This window comes from Tiliqua scincoides, chromosome 7 (genome assembly GCF_035046505.1).
Source record: "Tiliqua scincoides isolate rTilSci1 chromosome 7, rTilSci1.hap2, whole genome shotgun sequence".
Classification (NCBI taxonomy): Eukaryota; Metazoa; Chordata; class Lepidosauria; order Squamata; family Scincidae; genus Tiliqua; species Tiliqua scincoides.
In genome coordinates, this window is record NC_089827.1 from 23,536,984 (window position 1) to 23,554,588 (window position 17,605).

At 44.7% G+C, this 17,605-nt stretch overlaps 1 protein-coding gene and 1 pseudogene across 1 annotated transcript in view; one reads left to right on the top strand and one right to left on the bottom strand.

The window, feature by feature from the left end:
- The window catches only part of CD36 (CD36 molecule (CD36 blood group)), a 103,697-nt gene that overhangs the window by 84,820 nt on the left and 1,272 nt on the right, over positions 1-17,605 (bottom strand). The window lies entirely within an intron of this gene.
- On the top strand, positions 13,855-13,971 carry LOC136657804 (5S ribosomal RNA; annotated as a pseudogene).

Genomic DNA, 17,605 nt, shown 5'->3' on the forward strand with positions numbered 1-17,605 from the left:
GAATGTGTGAAGTGCATTGCAAGATTAGACCAATGTGCACCTCATTGTGCATTTTTTTTTTCCTGCAAGGACCTTAGCAGTACCCTGTCTATCAGAAACTGGTCAGTGATCCATCAGCAGACCACAGTCTGAAGTCTACCTAGTTCTCATAAAGGTTCTGCTTTTTAATGTGCGTGTAGGGTTCCTGCAGCCTTAACTTCAACAGTTGCCTGAAATGTAGAAATTTGGTAGGTGAAACTTTTTCTCTCATTTCCATTCTCCATTTCTGTAAGGCAGACTATTATTAAATGCATGGGAAACCTGTCAGAAAATTTGAATGTTGGAAGAAAAACAAACAAGCCAGATCACTTTCGACCATGGGCAAAATCTGGTTTCCCTCCCGCAAATGATAATGTTTTTTAAAATATTGGCCCTAGGCCAGGAAGTGAGATGAGGCAATCGTTCAGTGGCTGAAACTTCCTTATATACCTTCCAGATGTCCTTGATACTCTCCATATTTTTGCTACATATAGAAATACACTGAATACTCTGGCTCCCATGTGAATATCCTTTAAACTATAAACCTTGCAAAATAATTTGGATAAGAACTTCAAAGCATTTAAAGCTGTCATCAGGATGAGTCCTTTTCTTCTCTGCAAACTTCTCCCCCTATGGGCCAGCAGTACTTTCTCCCCTGGGGGCTGGGGATTAGAATAGGCCCTCAGTTTGGCTGTACTTGTCGTAAGAGGCGACTAAACAGCCACCGGGTAGATGGGACTCGTCAGCCTGGGAAGGCAGCTCATCTGAGAGAAGGAAAACTCTGATCCCAAACCTCCACTGCCTTGTGGCTACATCCAGTTATGGAAAAGGCTTCAGGAGTCAACCTTGAGGCAAAATCCGGAGCCGGAGTCCCTGAGGCAGTTCATGGCTGAACACAGTCACGTTCTGGCAACTCCTGCGACGCCACTGGAACCAACCGTATTGGCTTCTGCCTTTCCATTGGACCATTTCAGCGACGTGGAGAGGGGCATTTGCTGCATGGGAAACAGCCTATCCTCCATATCTACTTTACCCAGGCTTCACGCACTGGAGAGGACACTCTGTTCCAGAACCACCATTCAGAGCGCGATACCATAGTCTTCGGAGACTGAAGGATGCCAACATTTCTCTTAGAATTGCTGGTAGAGTATTGCTTGCAGTGGCATAGCTAGAAGGGGGTGCAAAGCACTAAGTTTCGCAGGGAGCCTCACTACAGCGTGCAAGGGGCCCCGCCCCCTCCCCTTCATGGTGATTCCCTTCACATGGCTCTGAAAGGAAGGAGGAGGGGCCCCTTGCATGCTGCAGTGAGGCTCCCTACAAAACTTAGTGCTTTGCATCCCCCCTCTAGCTAGTCCCTGATTGCTTGCACAACATGTTCTCTGGAGTGAGTGTAAATCTTGTGTATAGGGTAAGTGCCTGTGATCCTACTGCAGTACCACTGTATTTCAAGTAGTCATCTGGGGCGGTTTCTCAAAGTGTGGGTCAGGACAAGCCAATTTCAAGTGGGTCCCTATTCATTTCAATATTTTATTTTTAGTAGATTAGACTTGATGCTACCATGGTATATGACAGCATTTGGGGAAATGTTACAGACCTGTACTTTGAACAAGCTACTATGAATATTCTTTTAACAATGTAGTAAATGGAACTTACTTCTGGGTAAGTGTGGGTAGGATTGCAGCCTAGGATTGTTAAAAATGTCCATGCTTGATGATGGGCACAATCCTAACCAGGTCTATGCAGAAGTAGGTCCTGTTTTGTTCAATGGGGCTTACTCTCAGGAAAGTGTTGTTAGGATTGCAGCTGATATCACTTCCAGTCATAACATCACTTCCTGACAGATTCTCATTCAAAAAAGTGGGTCCCAGTGCTAAATGTGTGAGAACCACTGATCTGGGGGATGTAGATAATTGAGGCAAAAAGGGTGTGTGATGGGGCTGGTTCCTTGAAATTAGGAGCTGCATCTTTCTGGGTGGAGCCGGAAAAATCATTGTCTCATTTCAAAACTTGTGTCAACATGATTGCTTTTTAATTATTTTGAAACCCTCGTAAATCGGTGTGACCAGCTTCCAAATAAGTAGGCATCAAATTGCAGCCGATGTCTCCTCTGCTGATCTTGCTGACTATTAGGGCATCTCATTGTCTTAGAAACACAGCTAAGAGCCAAATCCTATCCAACTTCCAGGACTGATGTAGCCTTGCCAACAAGGCGTGTGTTGCATCCTGCAGTGGGACGGAGAAGCAGTCACGCAGGCCTCTTCAAGGAAAGGGAATATTTGTTCACTTAACTTGGGTGTGCTCTGTGGCTGTATCATTGCTGGAAAGTTGAATAGGATTAGACCCTAAATGTCTAGAGCTAACCTAAAAGGAATAATATTTTTGAATTTTAATGTATACCGTAAGTCACCCTGGGCACCCATTGCTGAGGGGAGGAAGGGTGGTATTTAAATCTTTTGAATGAATAAATATATTTGTTGGGGTTTAGGCCCACCCCTGTCTCCTGAGTTACCTGGTGACTGACTGGCGGGGGGACAGCCAGGTCTCCACGGGGCGCCCTTTTCAGCCGGGTGGTGTGCGGCAGGGCGGTAGCAACCCCACCCCGACCAGGGGATTCCACCCATTGTGGTGGGCTGCTGTGGGAGGTGCATGCACTGGGTAGGCTGGAGAGCGCCTCCTCAGCTGGCTGCAAAGACATTGTGGCCACCACAGGTCTGTCCAGCGGAGGGGAGGAGGCTCTGGTGCCTACCTCACATGCGTGCCAGTGGTAGGAGGACTCGGGGAGCCTTGGCACCCCCCCAAGCCCTCTGCGGCCCGAGACAAGGGCAGGCACTGGCTGGAGGGCACAATGGGGGGGTAGGTGGGGGCCCAGACAACTCCTGTCCCAGCCACCACAAGGAGCAGGCCAAGGGCACCATGGGCCACCAGGGAGGCCGGAGGCCAGCGAGGGGCAAGGCCCCTTTAAGGTGGGGTGGCGGGGAAGGGGAGGAGCCACAAGAAGGCCAGGGAGTATAAAAACCCAGGAGGCCAGTGATGCGGGGCAGTACAAGTGAGGCAGGAGGGCCTACTGAGGTGGAAGCCACCTGCCAGTGGACCAGAGCCGAACCACTGCCACCACAGAGGAGGAGATGGGTGGTGCAAACTTCCTCCCTGGCACTGTCTGAGGCCATCTTTGCGAGTGGAGAAGGCAAGGCTGGAGAACTCCACCTTGTACAGCCCTGCATAGGCCAACCTATCTGCTGTTCTCCAGCACTCCCTTAGGTGCTGCCCCTGGGCCCCCACAATATTATTGTCAATAGTAACAGCAAGAAGAAATCAGGATGCCAATAAATAATATCAGAGGTCTTCAAAGATAGAAATATCTTGGAATTTTGGAATCAGATCACATCAAGTTTCAGGTTTAAAAAAAAACTGAACATAACTGACAAGTTAAACATTGTTGGCATCCTTCAGTCTTGGAAGACTATGGTGTCACGCTCTGAATGGTGGCTCTGGAACAGAGTGTCCTCTCCAGTGCGCGAAGCCTGGGTAAAGTAGGTATGGAGGATAGGCTGTTACCCATGCAGCAAATCCCCCTTCTCCCCGTCGCTGAAATGGTCCAATGGAAAGGCAGAGGCCAATACGGTTGGTTCCAGCAACGTCGCAGGAGTTGCCAGAACGTGACTGTGTTCAGCCATGAACTGCCTCAGGGACTCCGGCTCCGGATTTTGCCTCGAGGTTGACTCCTGAAGTCTTTTCCATAACTGGATGTAGCCACAAGGCAGTGGAGGTTTGGGATCAGAGTTTTCCTTCTCTCAGATGAGCTGCCTTCCCAGGCTGACGAGTCCCATCTACCCGGTGGCTGTTTAGTCGCCTCTTATGACAAGTACAGCCAAACTGAGGGCCTATTCTTATCCCCAGCCCCCAGGGGAAAGTTAAAAAGATTTTACTTTAACTTTTTAAAAGTAAGATTTTACTTTAACTTTTTAAAAGTAAGATTTTACTTTTTAAGACAAGTTAAAAAGATTTTACAAACAAAGTTAAATGGTGGTAACACAATTAGAACAATTAAATACTTGGACTGTCTCAGTTCTACACTATACTGCTGGCATTATTGGTTGGACGCAGGCAAAACTGAAAGCAATCATCCAAAAGATGCAGTAGATTATGAAAATGCATTATACTCTACCTCCTAGATCAGTGGTTTTCTACCTTTTTCATCTTGTGGAACACTGACAAAGTACTAAAATGGTCAAGGCACACCATCGGTCTTTTGACAATTGACAAGACACACCATACTGTTGGTGGGGGTTCACATCCCCTAGTGGCCCAACTAATAAATGACCCTCCCCCAAACTCCTGCAGCACACCTGCAGACCATTTGTGGCACACCAGTGTGCCACGGAACAGTGGTTGAAAATGGCTGTCCTAGATAGACTTTACCTAACAAGAAAATTAGGTGGAAGGGGTGTTTTACATGCTAAAAAAACTGTGGGAGAGAGAAATGAGCACCTAATAATTGCATCGAGAAGAGGAAAAGACTACTAAAGTCTTTAAAGATAACCTTCTGAAAGTGACAGAATGTAAAGAAAACTACAAGAAGTTTGAGGTTCAAACCAGCCTAGAAAACTGGAAAGGAAAACAACTTCATGAACAATATTTGAAAGACATCAGCAATAAAATAGATAAAAGAAAACACCTGGAAATGGCTGCAGAATTGACACTTGAAGAAACTGGTCTCATCCTAGATGCACAGGAACAGGCACTTGCAACAAATAATTTCAAAGCAAAGATTCAGAAGAACAGTGACAACAGTAAATGTTGACTGCGTAAGATGAAAGATGTAACCATCTGAAAGTCAACCATCTGGTCAATACTTGTACTAAGATTGCCCAAAGTGACTATGTAGAGCAGGGGTGTCAAAGATAAGGCCCGCGGGCCAGATCCAGCCCGCAGAGCCATTCTGGATGGCCCCCCGGGGTTTGCGGGAGTTTGGGGCTGTCCCACCCCCACTCGCTCCAACCACAAACACAGCCCTGCAGCTGGAGAGAGTTTCGAGGGCTGGAGCAGCTACGCATGGCGTCTCCGGCCCTCCCTCTGGCTGTGAGCCAGCCTCGCCCTCAGCCGGAAGTGGTGACTGAGGGCTGGAGCAGCCATGCGTGGTTTCTTGGCTGGCTGGCAGGGGATGCTTTGTGGTAGAGTGGGGGGTGGGGAGGGCTGGGGTTGACTGGCTGGCTGGCAGGCAGGGGGTGCTTTCTGGTAGAATGGGGGTATGGGGCTGGGGGGCTGGCTGGCAGGCAGGGGGTGCTCTCTGGTAGAATGGGGGCTGGTGGTGACTGGGAGACTTGGCTGGCTGGCAAGCAGGGGATGCTTTGTGGTAGAATGAGGGGTGGGGTCCTGGGGGTGGCTGGCTGGCAGGCAAAGGATGCTTTGTGGCAGAATAGGGTCTGGGGTGGGGTGAGGCAGAGGATGCTTGGTGGCAGAATGGGGTCTGGGGTGGGGTGAGGTAGCAGAGCAAGGGAGAAGATATTTTTGGCCTTGAGCTCAGCGCCACCAGCTCTACTCCAGAAAACAACACTGCTTGGAATAGTGGCATAGCTAGAGGGGGCGCAAAGTGCTAAGGTTTGCAGGGAGCTTCAGCATGCAAGCTTCAGCGTGCAGCCTCCCTTTTGGAGCCATTCCAGTGTTTGCCTCCAGTTTGCTCCCACAGCCTGGAATGGCTCCATAGGAGAGGGGGAGGGGCCGCTTGCATGCTGCGGTGAGGCTCTGCGCAAAAAATAGCGCTTTGCACCCCTTCTAGCTACTCCCCTGGCTTGGAACAGGAAGAATCCAATGAAGATATCTCTGTGATTCTAAGGATCTTGGCTAGATCGTGAATTGCAGACTATAACCAGCCCAGCATACGCTGTGATGTATAATGATAGTAATAAAAGCAAAAGTAGAAGAGTAAGTGCAACAAAGAGCAAGTGCCATCTCTGTAAAGAAACAGATGAAACAGTGGACCACCTAATTAGTTGCTGTAAAAAGATCGCACAAGCAAACTACAAACAAAGGCATGACAATGTAGCAACAATGATACACTGTAATAGCTGTAAAAAAAAAAAAAAGCTACCTGCAGCCACAAAATTGAAAATGTCATTGAAAATGAAGATGCCAAAATACTATGGGATTTTTGACTACAGACAGACAAAAATTTATCGCACAATACAGCAGACATAACTGTAGCCAAGAAGATAGAAAAAGAAGTCAAAATCATCAATATAGCAATACCAGGTGATAGCAGCGTAGATGAAAAAGAACTGGAATAAACAACACAATACAAAGATTTACAAATAGAAATTGAAAGGCTGTGGCAGAAGAAGACCAAAGTGATCCCAGTGGTGATTGGCACTCTCGGTGCTATTCCCAAACACCTGGAACAGCACCTGAACAGCATAGGGGCTGCAGAAAGTACCATTAGTCAGCTGCAAAAAGTAGCTTTACTAGGAACAGCTTACATTTTGCAATGATATTTAAAATACCAAAATAGGATAAAAACCAGGCAGTCCAGGTCCTTGAGAAGGACTTGATGTATAGATAAAACAAACCAGTCAATAACACCTACCCGAGTGTGCAAAAATATAATAATAATTAATAATAATTCAAATGCCAACACTTATGAAGATAGACTGGGGAAGTCCAAAATAAACTGAGTGATAACATGTTCGCGTTACTTGGTAAAGCTCCAAAAGTACTAACTGTATGACTAGATTCATCATGTTTTAATATTTAATGTTCAAAGAACTTTCATTACAGAATCTCGGGATTGTACAAGTGCCTGACACATTTTACAGCTGCGTTGTCATCGAATACTGGCAAACTGGGACATGTATAGACAGATCGGAAAATGTCTAGAAATGGCAATTGTGTTTCTGATTACTTTTCCTGATAGTGTTAGAAGTAGGCATAATTCCTGGGATTACTGATGGCCTGGTGCACCCTTTCTTTGGATTGGCCCTGGATTGCGCAGTGTGGAGGCTAGTGTGGGCTCCAAGAGAGTGGTTGGGCATGCAATGACAAAGTTTCAAAAATGGATTGTGGTGCTATCGACTGTAATCTGTGGCTGTGGTAAAGTTCCTCCTGAGAACTAAGCCAGATTTGATTGGATCTTCCAATATCTCTTTCTTTGCCTAAAAGCTTCTATAGGGAGGAGGCCAATTAAATTGGAGCCATGGTGCTGGGTGAAGTGGGGGTGACATTAACCCTTTTCTTCCATGCCTTTCCCTAACTTTAACTGCCCCCCCATCTTTGTACCTGTCTTTTTTTTTTCCTTCTCTGCAGGTCACAGTAGCTTGGGGGCATTAACTGGGGGGAAAAAACGTAAGTTCTCCTTGCTCTGTACCATGGTCCCTATCCAAATTTGCAGCCACACCCCCCAACTGCTTTTAAGCAGAAAAAATACATTGATGCCATCCAGTGGCTATGTCATATCTAGCTTCAGCCATTGCTCTTCCATACCATGACTATTATGACCCCCACTCAAGTATTTCACCGAAGGAACTTATAATTCACCTGCCCCTCAAAAAACACAACTTCTCATCTTATAGTTGTGTGGATGTTAGCACTGGTGGTCAAGTGCAGAGCTACGATATGCTACTTAAAATTCAGAATGATCATCAGACTAGGTTAGTATAAGAGTCCTACCGACCTCTCTGGGATCAATGATCGCTCAATTGCAGTAAACCCTGCATTTGTGTAACACATTGGACATATTAAAATGTTTTGTGTTATTCCCATTATGAGTTGCCACTTATATTCAGCTTACGAGTGCCAGTTTTGGGTTTTCTTCTGTGTGTTTTTAATTTGGGGGTTTCTTGGGTGGAGCTCCTTACAATCTGGGCAGGAAGTAGTTTGGTTTTTTCCTGTTTCTAAGTACTCTGTGAAGCATAGCACAATGCTAATTGCTTTCAGGGAGAAGTGGAAATCTTTTGTTTTCATTTAAAGTTGGAACAGAACAATTGGAGCACAGCTCCTTGGGAGGAAATGGTTCGTCCTTATGAGCCTTTCCAATTAGTGCACCTTTTTTTTAAAAAAAGTTATTTATATCACATTCTTCAGCTAGCCAGGCACACATAAAATGATGAGTAGCAAATCTTTAAAGCAATCCTTTTAAAATATCAGAAAACTATAAATCTATTGAGATTGCCCAGGGATGGGGGTATCATTCACTGAAATTTGGCTTTTGGAGGTAGCCAACCTGGGCTAGGAAAGCCAAGGTAGGTAGACACATACCTGCAACTCATCAGGATGAAAAGTAAATTCAAGGCACATAACAGGCTTAGAAGAAGAGTCATGGAAGTCCTTTTCAAAGAGACAAAACTTTGAATGAAGTATATAGCCCAATCGTAACAGTGACTATTTGGTAGTAATTCCTCTAAATTTGAGTGGGGCTTACTTCAGAATCTCTACAGTAAGGATTGCAGCCATTATCAAATAACCCACAGAAAGACCAACTTTGATCAAACTACCTGCAATTTTCTTTTTCCCATCAGCTGCTGAGAGTACAAGTCCAATGATACCTGAGTGGCCATACTAGTCTCAGATCTAATTAGTCCCACCTTGCTCGCTTACAATTAATGGTTCCTCATATAAGTCTTGTGGAAAAAGTGGCAAGGTGCGGTACTAGGCAGTTAATTTCTATTAGGTGATCATGCTATGGAGGTTCAGGAAATGAGTGGAATTTGATAATACTAGTTTATTTTTTTTACAATAAAAAAATATTAGGGGCAGTTTGGGGGTGGGAGAGAATGGATCTTGGCAGCCACAGGGCATGTAAAGTTATCTCCATTGTCTCAGCTTGACATATCCTCTGCCTTTCTTCAGATTACACCAACAAAATTGCTGGCCAGGTGGCCTAAGAAGAGGTAAGCAAAAAAAAATAATTTTTTTTTTAAACTTACATCTCCCTGGCTATCTGCCTGTCTCCCTACTAATGGTTGCAACACACACTCCAGTAGCATAGCTGAATTGTCTGGGATGGTGGGGAATAGGATTGAGACCTAACTTTAACAGATAGTCACACCTACAACTACCTGTTAAATTCACAGATATGGTGAGGCTTCAACCATGTGCCTAGGTTCATATGCTGTTCACTATCAGCTTTCAGCATACTGACTAATGATGGAAGGGATTTCCAGATAAGGGAAAGGCCCATGGCTAGAAGTGTTTATTATTTACTTTACTCAAAAGTAAGCCCATTGTGTCCAGTAGTATTTAGGTTGTAACCCTATCTTGCCCACTAGGAAAAAATGCCTTTCTATCCATGACTCAGTGGTATAGCACATACAAAAAAAAAAAAAAAAAAATTAAGGGTGGGGTCCTAGGTTCAAGCCCTGTCATCTCCAGATAGGACAGAAAATGATTCTTCCCCAACACTCTGGGGAGTCCTTGTTATCCTGTGTTGTCAATATTGAACTAGGTGGATCAATAATCAGATTCAGTATAAGGCTGCTTCCTGCGATCCTATAAACATCATGAGCAAGCTCTCCTATCAATATGCTGGTTGATGTTTTGAACATTGACCAAAGTGGTTGACATGATTGCTGCTTAGTTTCCTGTCCCAGATGCCAAGAACAACCACCAGAGAAATGAACGAGCAATGCCTCCATAGCACACTCAAACAGCTTCTTTTGTCCTCATCTTATCACCGTCCTGTGAGAGAAAGTTCGGAAGCAAAGTTACGTGTTTGTTTATCTTACCCTGGTTTGTGTACCGAAAGGCTGTGTGGAAATTGGCAGGTTTGGGTACCTCAGTGGGAATTGATGTTTTCCAGAAGAAAACAGACGTTCTTTCATTGATTTTTTTTTTCTCCTCTCAGCTCAGATCCTGTCTGAAGGTTCACACCCATACACAGTTTGCTTCTGCAAAGACAATGCCTGTGTATGGTGAAACTGATGATAAATGTCAGCCAGCCCTAGAGGGACAAGGGAAACTTCACTTCCCTTCCCCCCCCCCCCGTGTCAAAATAAGACCCGGGCGCCAGAACACTTCACTTCAGATCCACACAGCTCCCTCCCTGATTTGTTCTATATTTGGACTTTTCCTCAGCCTTATACCACAGAGTAGCTAAGTAAGAAACTGATGATCATGTGTTACAAAAGTCAGTGGTTTAAAAAAATAGATAAAATAAAGAGTTTCTCAACAAATCAGGAGAAGTTTCTCAACAAATTAGAAGTTAAAAAAAAAAAGTTGTGCAGTGATAAATGCAGAATGATATTTTTTTAAAAAGAACTGGTTAACTGAGCAGCCTTGCTCAAAGGAATTTTACTTCCAAATGTATTATGAATTTTTACTTCCAAATGTACTGTACATTTCACTTGGAAGTTGTATGAGTGTGCAAGTTTCAATCATCTGGGAACCACCCACAGTGAGGGTTTAGGTATAGAGGACAGTTTCCAAAATGGCTCTGGAATGTCAGTGTGAAGAATCTCACACCAGCTCATGGAACCGAGACTCAAAAGAGACATGACATTGAGCATGTGACTATGCAGCTGGTGTGCATAGCATTCTTTTACTCTGTGTAACAGTCACACAGTGCCATGGCTCAGGTTGAGGCCCTGATACGGAGATAGAGGGTGTTTAACCCTTGGCCTCTGTTCTGTTATCCTGCAAAATAAAGGGTGTCCCCAGTGTGGTTTCTAAACCTTTAACTTACTGTTGGGTCCAAAGGCATGTTCAGTGTGAAATAGCTCCTCTGTGGGAGGAGGACGGGACTTTCACTGAGACTGCAGTTCAACCCATGCCATGGATCCAATCGGGGCCACAGCCCAGCTGTTACACAAGACTAAAAGAAAGGCTTGAACTACACAGTAAGCATCATGTGTAGCTCGTGTAACAAGCACAGTTCAGGAAGACAAAATTTCCATTCAACAAATGGAATGTTCTACAAAGAGCTTCTAATAACTGCTGATAGATATTTTTCAGTATCAGCTGACAACACAGGTTCCTCAATTCAGTATATATGCTGAAAAGGCCAAAAAAAATGTTATTAAAAAGTCATGTCATCTAGATCAGTGTGCTTCATTGTTGGGGTTGTGACCCCAACAGGGTCACGAAATCTCAGTTGTGGGGTCATGGTAACCTATGAAAAACAAATAGGGTGAATTCCACTGGAGTAGAGTACCACCAGGTAAAAGGGGAGGCATCTGGTGTACCTCTTCAGGTACCAAGATATTTTGTTCTAGTTTTGCTCAGGTCCTTAGCAATTCTGTGAAAATTGCTTTCAGTAGTTCTAGGCTTCATGGCACTTCTCTTTAATAAGAATATTTGGTTACAGTGAACAGTGCTGGGAGGGTATAATGGGGTTGGGGTATAACGCCCCATTGGGTGGTGATGTGGATGGGGAGTGGGTGGACAGGGTCCTAGGATGGGGAGGAGGAATCAACAGTGGTTCTTTCTTTCTTTCTTTCTTTCTTTCTTTCTTTCTTTCTTTCTTTCTTTCTTTCTTTCTTTCTTTCTTTCTTTCTTTCTTTCTTTCTTTGGGTCATGACATGAAAAAGGATCACTGATCTAAATCAGAGCTTTCCAAACACTGGCCTATGGGCCAGATCCATAGCTGAAAATCAAGGTTGTGACTCTTCATTAATGAAGAGGGTGTGTAGTGTCCCTTGCCTGCTTCATCTTGTCCCAAGGGGGAGCTCTCTGTCATAGGGTCCAGGGTGCAATATTTTCTAGGCTAAGAACTGGCGGATAGGGTACAATAGGGGAGGGGAAAGACCAGAGCAGAGTCAAAGGTGTAGAGTCATTCCAGCTTACTACTGAATCCAGGAGAGATGTCAAGTCTGGCTGGGATCAGGTGAGTTGTAAGTCTCGGCGGTTCCTGCAGATGGAGTTATCATGAGGGCTGACCCTGGGGTTTGTGGAAGGATATTGCTGGGTCCAAGCACAAAGCCTCTCCAGTTCTCTGTGCCCTGTCCTGGCAGTCTCTGGTGTTCCCTGGGTCAGTTCCAGATGAGGTTAGGGAACTTGGCTTGAGCACAGCCAGCTTTCTTCCTCCTCTTTATTCTTACTTGCACATCTCTGTGTTTGCTCCAACTTTCTTGCCAGAAGCCTTTCTCCCACCTCCTTCCAGATCCGCACTTCTTTCCTGTGTTTCCTCTTACCCTCATGTTTCCTTTCCTTCAACATTGCTCCCCTGCCACCAGTACTTTGAGGCATCCGGGGGTTGAACCTGGAGGTTGTGTAGCCATTGACAGACCTGTCTTCCGTGAATTTGTCTAATCCCTTTGAAAGCCATCTAAGCTAATGGCCCTCACCACACCTTGTGACAACAAATCCCACAGATTAATTATTCACATTAATTTTGTGAAAAACACCTCCTTTTGTCTGTCTCTAATCTCTTGCCCATCAGTTTCATCAACTGAGCCCTGGTTCTAGTGTTGCAAGAGACAGAAAAGCCTCTACACGTCATACATAATTGCATAAGTGTCAGTCATGTGTGACTCTCCCACCTGGTTCTTCTTCTTCTTCTTCTTTTTAATAAACTGAGAAATCTGAAATATTCCAGTCTTTGCGTTGGCTTGGTCATGTCGTGAGAATGGATGATGGCCGGATCCCAAAGCATCTCCTCTATGGAGAACTTGTGCAAGGAAAGTGCCCTACAGGTAGACCACAGCTGTGATACAAGGACATCTGCAAGAGGGATCTGAAGGCCTTAGGAATGGACCTCAACAGGTGGGAAACCCTGGCCTCTGAGTGGCCCGCTTGGAGGCAGGCTGTGCAGCATGGCCTTTCCCAGTTTGAAGAGACACTTGGCCAACAGTCTGAGCCAAAGAGGCAAAGAAGAAAGGCCCATAGCCAGGGAGACAGACCAGGGACAGACAGCACTTGATCCCAGTGTGGAAGGGATTGTCACTCCCGAATTGGCCTTTTCAGCCACACTAGACGCTGTTCCAGAATTACCTTTCAGAGCGCGATACCATAGTCTTTCGAGACTGAAGGTTGTCAACAATATTTCTCATAAGGAAGGTGCTCCAGCCCTCTGATCATTTTGGGGGCCCTCTTTTTTGCCTTTTCCAGCTTGACAGTATCCTTTTTGAGATGGTGTCCAAAGCTGTACACAAAATTACAAATGTGGTCATACCATAAATTTGCATATGAGCAATCTCAGATTATTCTGCCATATTCTCAATTCCTTCCCCAATGACCCCTAGCCTGGAATTTGCCTTCTTCATCGCTCCTGCACATTGAGTTGATGTTTCCATTGAATGATCTGCTATAACTCCAAATCTGTTTCCCAGTTTGTCACTGACAGCTCAGACCCAATCAGTATATATATGAAATTGGGAATTTTTACCCAAATGTGTACACTTATTGACACGGAGTTCCAGTTGTAATTTGGTTACCCCTTCATCCAGTTTAGAGCAATCCTTTCGGTGCATGGTCTGATCTGGTTTTTACTACCCTGAAAAGTTTGATGTCATCTGCAAACCTGGCCATTTTGCAGTTGTCCCTAACTCAGAACATGGAAGTTCTCTTTCTTTAGGGTTCTATGTACAGTGAACTGTAGACTTAACAGACTAATGGGGGGAAGTGGTGTTTCTTAATGCCTGGGAGTCCTCCTGGATCCACAGTAGTCCCTGTATAGTCAGGTAGCATCTGTGGTCAGGGGGGCCTTTGCCCGGCTTCAGTTGGTGTGCTGGCAGAGGCCATACCTGAATCAGTCAGATCTGGTGACAGGTGGTCCATGCTCTAGTGACATCTCACTTAAGACTGCTGCAATGCACTCTACATGGGGTTACCCTTGAAAATGGTTCAAAAACTGCAGTTAGTGCAAAATGAAGAGCCATGGCCACCTTGAACATAAGAACAGCCCCTACAGGAGGCAGCAACTGTTACCCTGCACATGCCTGATCTCATCTGATCTCAGAAGCTAAGCAGGGTCAGGTCTGGTTAGTACTTGGATGGGAGACCGCCTGGGAATACCGGGTGCTGTAGGCTTATACCATGGTCTTTCGAGACTGAGGGTTGCCAACCAACCACTGGATCAGGCCATAGGCCCATCTAGTCCAGCTTCCTGTATCTCACAGCGGCCTACCAAATGCCCCAGGGAGCACACCAGATAAGAAGAGACCTCATCCTGGTGCCCTCCCTTGCATTGGCATTCTGACATAGTGCATTTCTAAAATCAGGAGGTTGCACATACACATCATGGCTTGTAACCCGTAATGGATTTTTCCTCCAGAAACTTGTCCAAACCCCTTTTAAAGGTGTCCTGCCCAGAGGCCATCACGACATCCTGTGGCAAGGAGTTCCACAGACCAACCACACGCTGAGTAAAGAAATATTTTCTTTTCTCTGTTCTAACTCTCCCAACACTCAATTTTAGTGGATGTCCCCTGTTTCTGGTGTTATGCGAGTGTAAAGAGCATCTGTCTAGTAACAACACTTCTTGAATTCCTTAAACCCACAGATAAGCCTTTCTTGGGAACGATGACAACTACACCTTTAGGATAGGACAGAGGTTTGCTTACATTCACAAAGGCGAACATCACACACAGTAACGTGACCGCAGCAAAGGAGGTATACATGGAAAATGCACCATGTGTCATGACATTTTGACAGTTGCAAATGCCAGAAGGCGATCAATGGGATATCCATCAATGGAATGAATGTTCATGTGTGAACTTTCGCCTTATAACCTAAACTGCACTGAAGAAACCTTATTGCAGTCCCAGGCTGAATTCAGAAAGACCGTTGTCCTCAGAGAAGCAGTATAAGCAAGAATGGGTGTAATCTGAAAATGAAAAACAAGCTAAATCCAGATGATGATGGCCGTGAAGACTGCAAGATTTCAGTTTCAGTGACATGCTTCTTAAGCAGATCTCCCTTGCACAGCCATCACAACAAGAATGGAACCAAAATGCAAATGGGCTGTGAAGAGTCCTCCCTGCAGCTGATTGAGAAGAACCAAAAAGTCACAAAAATACCCTGGTTGGAAACTACTATCACCACCACAATTACAACAGCTTGCCAAATGCATCGGCTAGGAGCATGAACTGTGAGCTGCAAGTCCCTAGTTCAAATGGCACTGTGATGGTAAACTGACAAAGTGCAATTGGGCAAGACATAATTATTACTCCTTGGCATAAAGCCCTCCACATTTTGTTCAACATAAGAACAAGAAGCTGATCTACAGCATGGTTATAGTGGTTAATATGCGTGAAGTACTTTTAGCAGTTGGGTAACATGTTATGCCATTGTGATACAAGGCAGGACTTGCCTATCCATGAAACTGACTGAGGTGGACATCTCAGGTGGCAGATTGGCAGGGGGCCAGAGGATAAACTCACACTGGTCATCTAGGATGATCTATAAGTGACCAGAAGTGCTAAGTACCCTGTACTAAGTCTGACTGTTGGTCCATCTAGCTCAGCATGAGTAAATTTTGCAGGTGGTGCTACATGTCTCTAAAATTAGCCCTCCCTCTCACTGACGGTTCCTGAAAGCATGAAGGCCAGATCTCATTTGGGATGTTCCTCCACCCCCAATATGTCTTCAAAAATGGCAGCCAAGAAACATAACAGTTACAATGGGAATGAGGTTGTCTTCTGTAAGGATTTATTATATGGATTCATTGTAAGATCACCTTCTGTAACCCCATATATTATGTTGCATTGCCATTAATAGCTATTTAAGAAAAGCATATTTGTACTGTTTCAAGTAGTTAACCTGTGTTAAGTCCTTATGTAGTCAGTGTCGCAGAAATAAGAAAGGTAAAGGTAAGAAAGGAGCTTTAAAGCATAACTCCTTTAATGCTCTAGGATTTAATGCTGCATCTTATCATGTAGATGTACAAAGAGCCATCCCTCTAGTTCTTCCCAGAATGACCCTTGGGTCTAGGCTAGTAGTTCTTAAAAATTTTTAGCACTGGGACCCACTTTTTAGAATTACAATCTGCCAGGACCCACAGGAAGTGATGTCATTAACCTGGAAGTGATGACATGGCTGGAAGTGGCATCATCAAGCTGGAAATTTTTAACACGCCCATACAACAAACTCAAATCAAGTAAGTAATTTTTTTTAAAAAAGTATAATTTAAAAAATATATATTTAAAATAAAGAACCTTCCTAACCCACCCAAGCAGTTGCTGATCTGTGTTAAAAAAAATTCCCCAAACATCCCAAAGGCTGCAATCCTATACATACTTACTCAGGGGTAAGCCCCATTGACTACCATTGTTAAAAGCATATACATCGTAGCTTGTTAAAAGTACAGATCTGTAACATTTCCCCAAGTGCAGTCACATACCATAGTAGCATCAAGTCTAATATACTAAAAATAAAATACTCATTTAAATGAATGGGGAACTCACCTGAAATTGGCTCGCTACCCACCTAGTATGCCCCAAACAATGTCTGAGAAACACTGGTCTACACAATGCCAAGCCTTAAAACTATAGCTACCGAAACAGGAACTGCCTGTAGCATTGATCACCCATTCTCATAATCGTTGTCACCCAGGTCAGGTATGTTGACATGTTTAGTGGTAGAGAGTTTTGAAATGCACAGGAATGGATAGTTTAGGAAATCAGCTAAGATGGTGCTTGTAACATGTGGGGTTCTGCCTCCACCATCTGAGGAAGACAGCTGGTTATTATTTTGCAGTGTTTGTCAGGGCTTTTGCTATTGCTGTTGGATGTTGTAAGGTTTAGAAGCATGAGAACTAACATCCTTTCATAGACAACAACTTCAGCTGACTCCTGACAGAAGAAAGAACTACAGGTATGCCTTTGGCATCTGCAGGAAGTCTCTTCCTGGAACCCCTGCAGATGGTGAAACCTGTGGATGATGAAATCCGTGGCTCATGGCATGCCATGCCTCCGAACTTCACTGGAGCTGTGTTCCAGTTGTGTCTGGAGGGTGTTTTGAGGACCAGGGAGGCTGTGCACAACCTCCCCAGGCCTCAGAAGACCTTATAAACATCACTTCTGGTTTCCTCCCAATACTGGAAGTGATGTTCTAAGGCCTCCTTAGCATGCCTCCTTAGAAGTGATGGTCTTAGAGGCCTTAGAAGGCATTATGAGGCCTGCAGAGGCTGCCTGTGACCTCCCAGGGCCTCAGAACACCCTCCAGACATGACTGGAGGAAATCTCTGGTCATGTCCAGAGTGTACAAGTCAGTCCGATGCTGCAAGTTCAGAACCTGTAGATAGTAAAATCCACAGATACTGAATCTGCAGATAAAGGGGACCGACTTGTACTGTTTCTGTTTTTATCACCTTTCTGTATCACTCCTTGAGCTGAATTCCTCAACTATACTGTTCAGGCTCTTTCTTCCCTTTGCTATCACTTGCTGAAGAAAATCACTTTGCAATCACTTGCTGATCCTCAGGGCATCCAATTATCATGAAAAAGCACTCTACATGCACTAGCAGCGATTGCTTAAGACAGGGGTGTCAAATTCATTTCATACAGTGGGCCAAAGAGCCTTCATGGCACCTGCTGAGGTGACATCATTCAGCAAATGAGAGCCAAAAATAAACACTTTGTTCTCACGCAGAAACTCTTTAGTTGCAAATGACAGAAATTATGCAAATCTTGATCCAATTTTCAATATTTGAAAATATATTTGA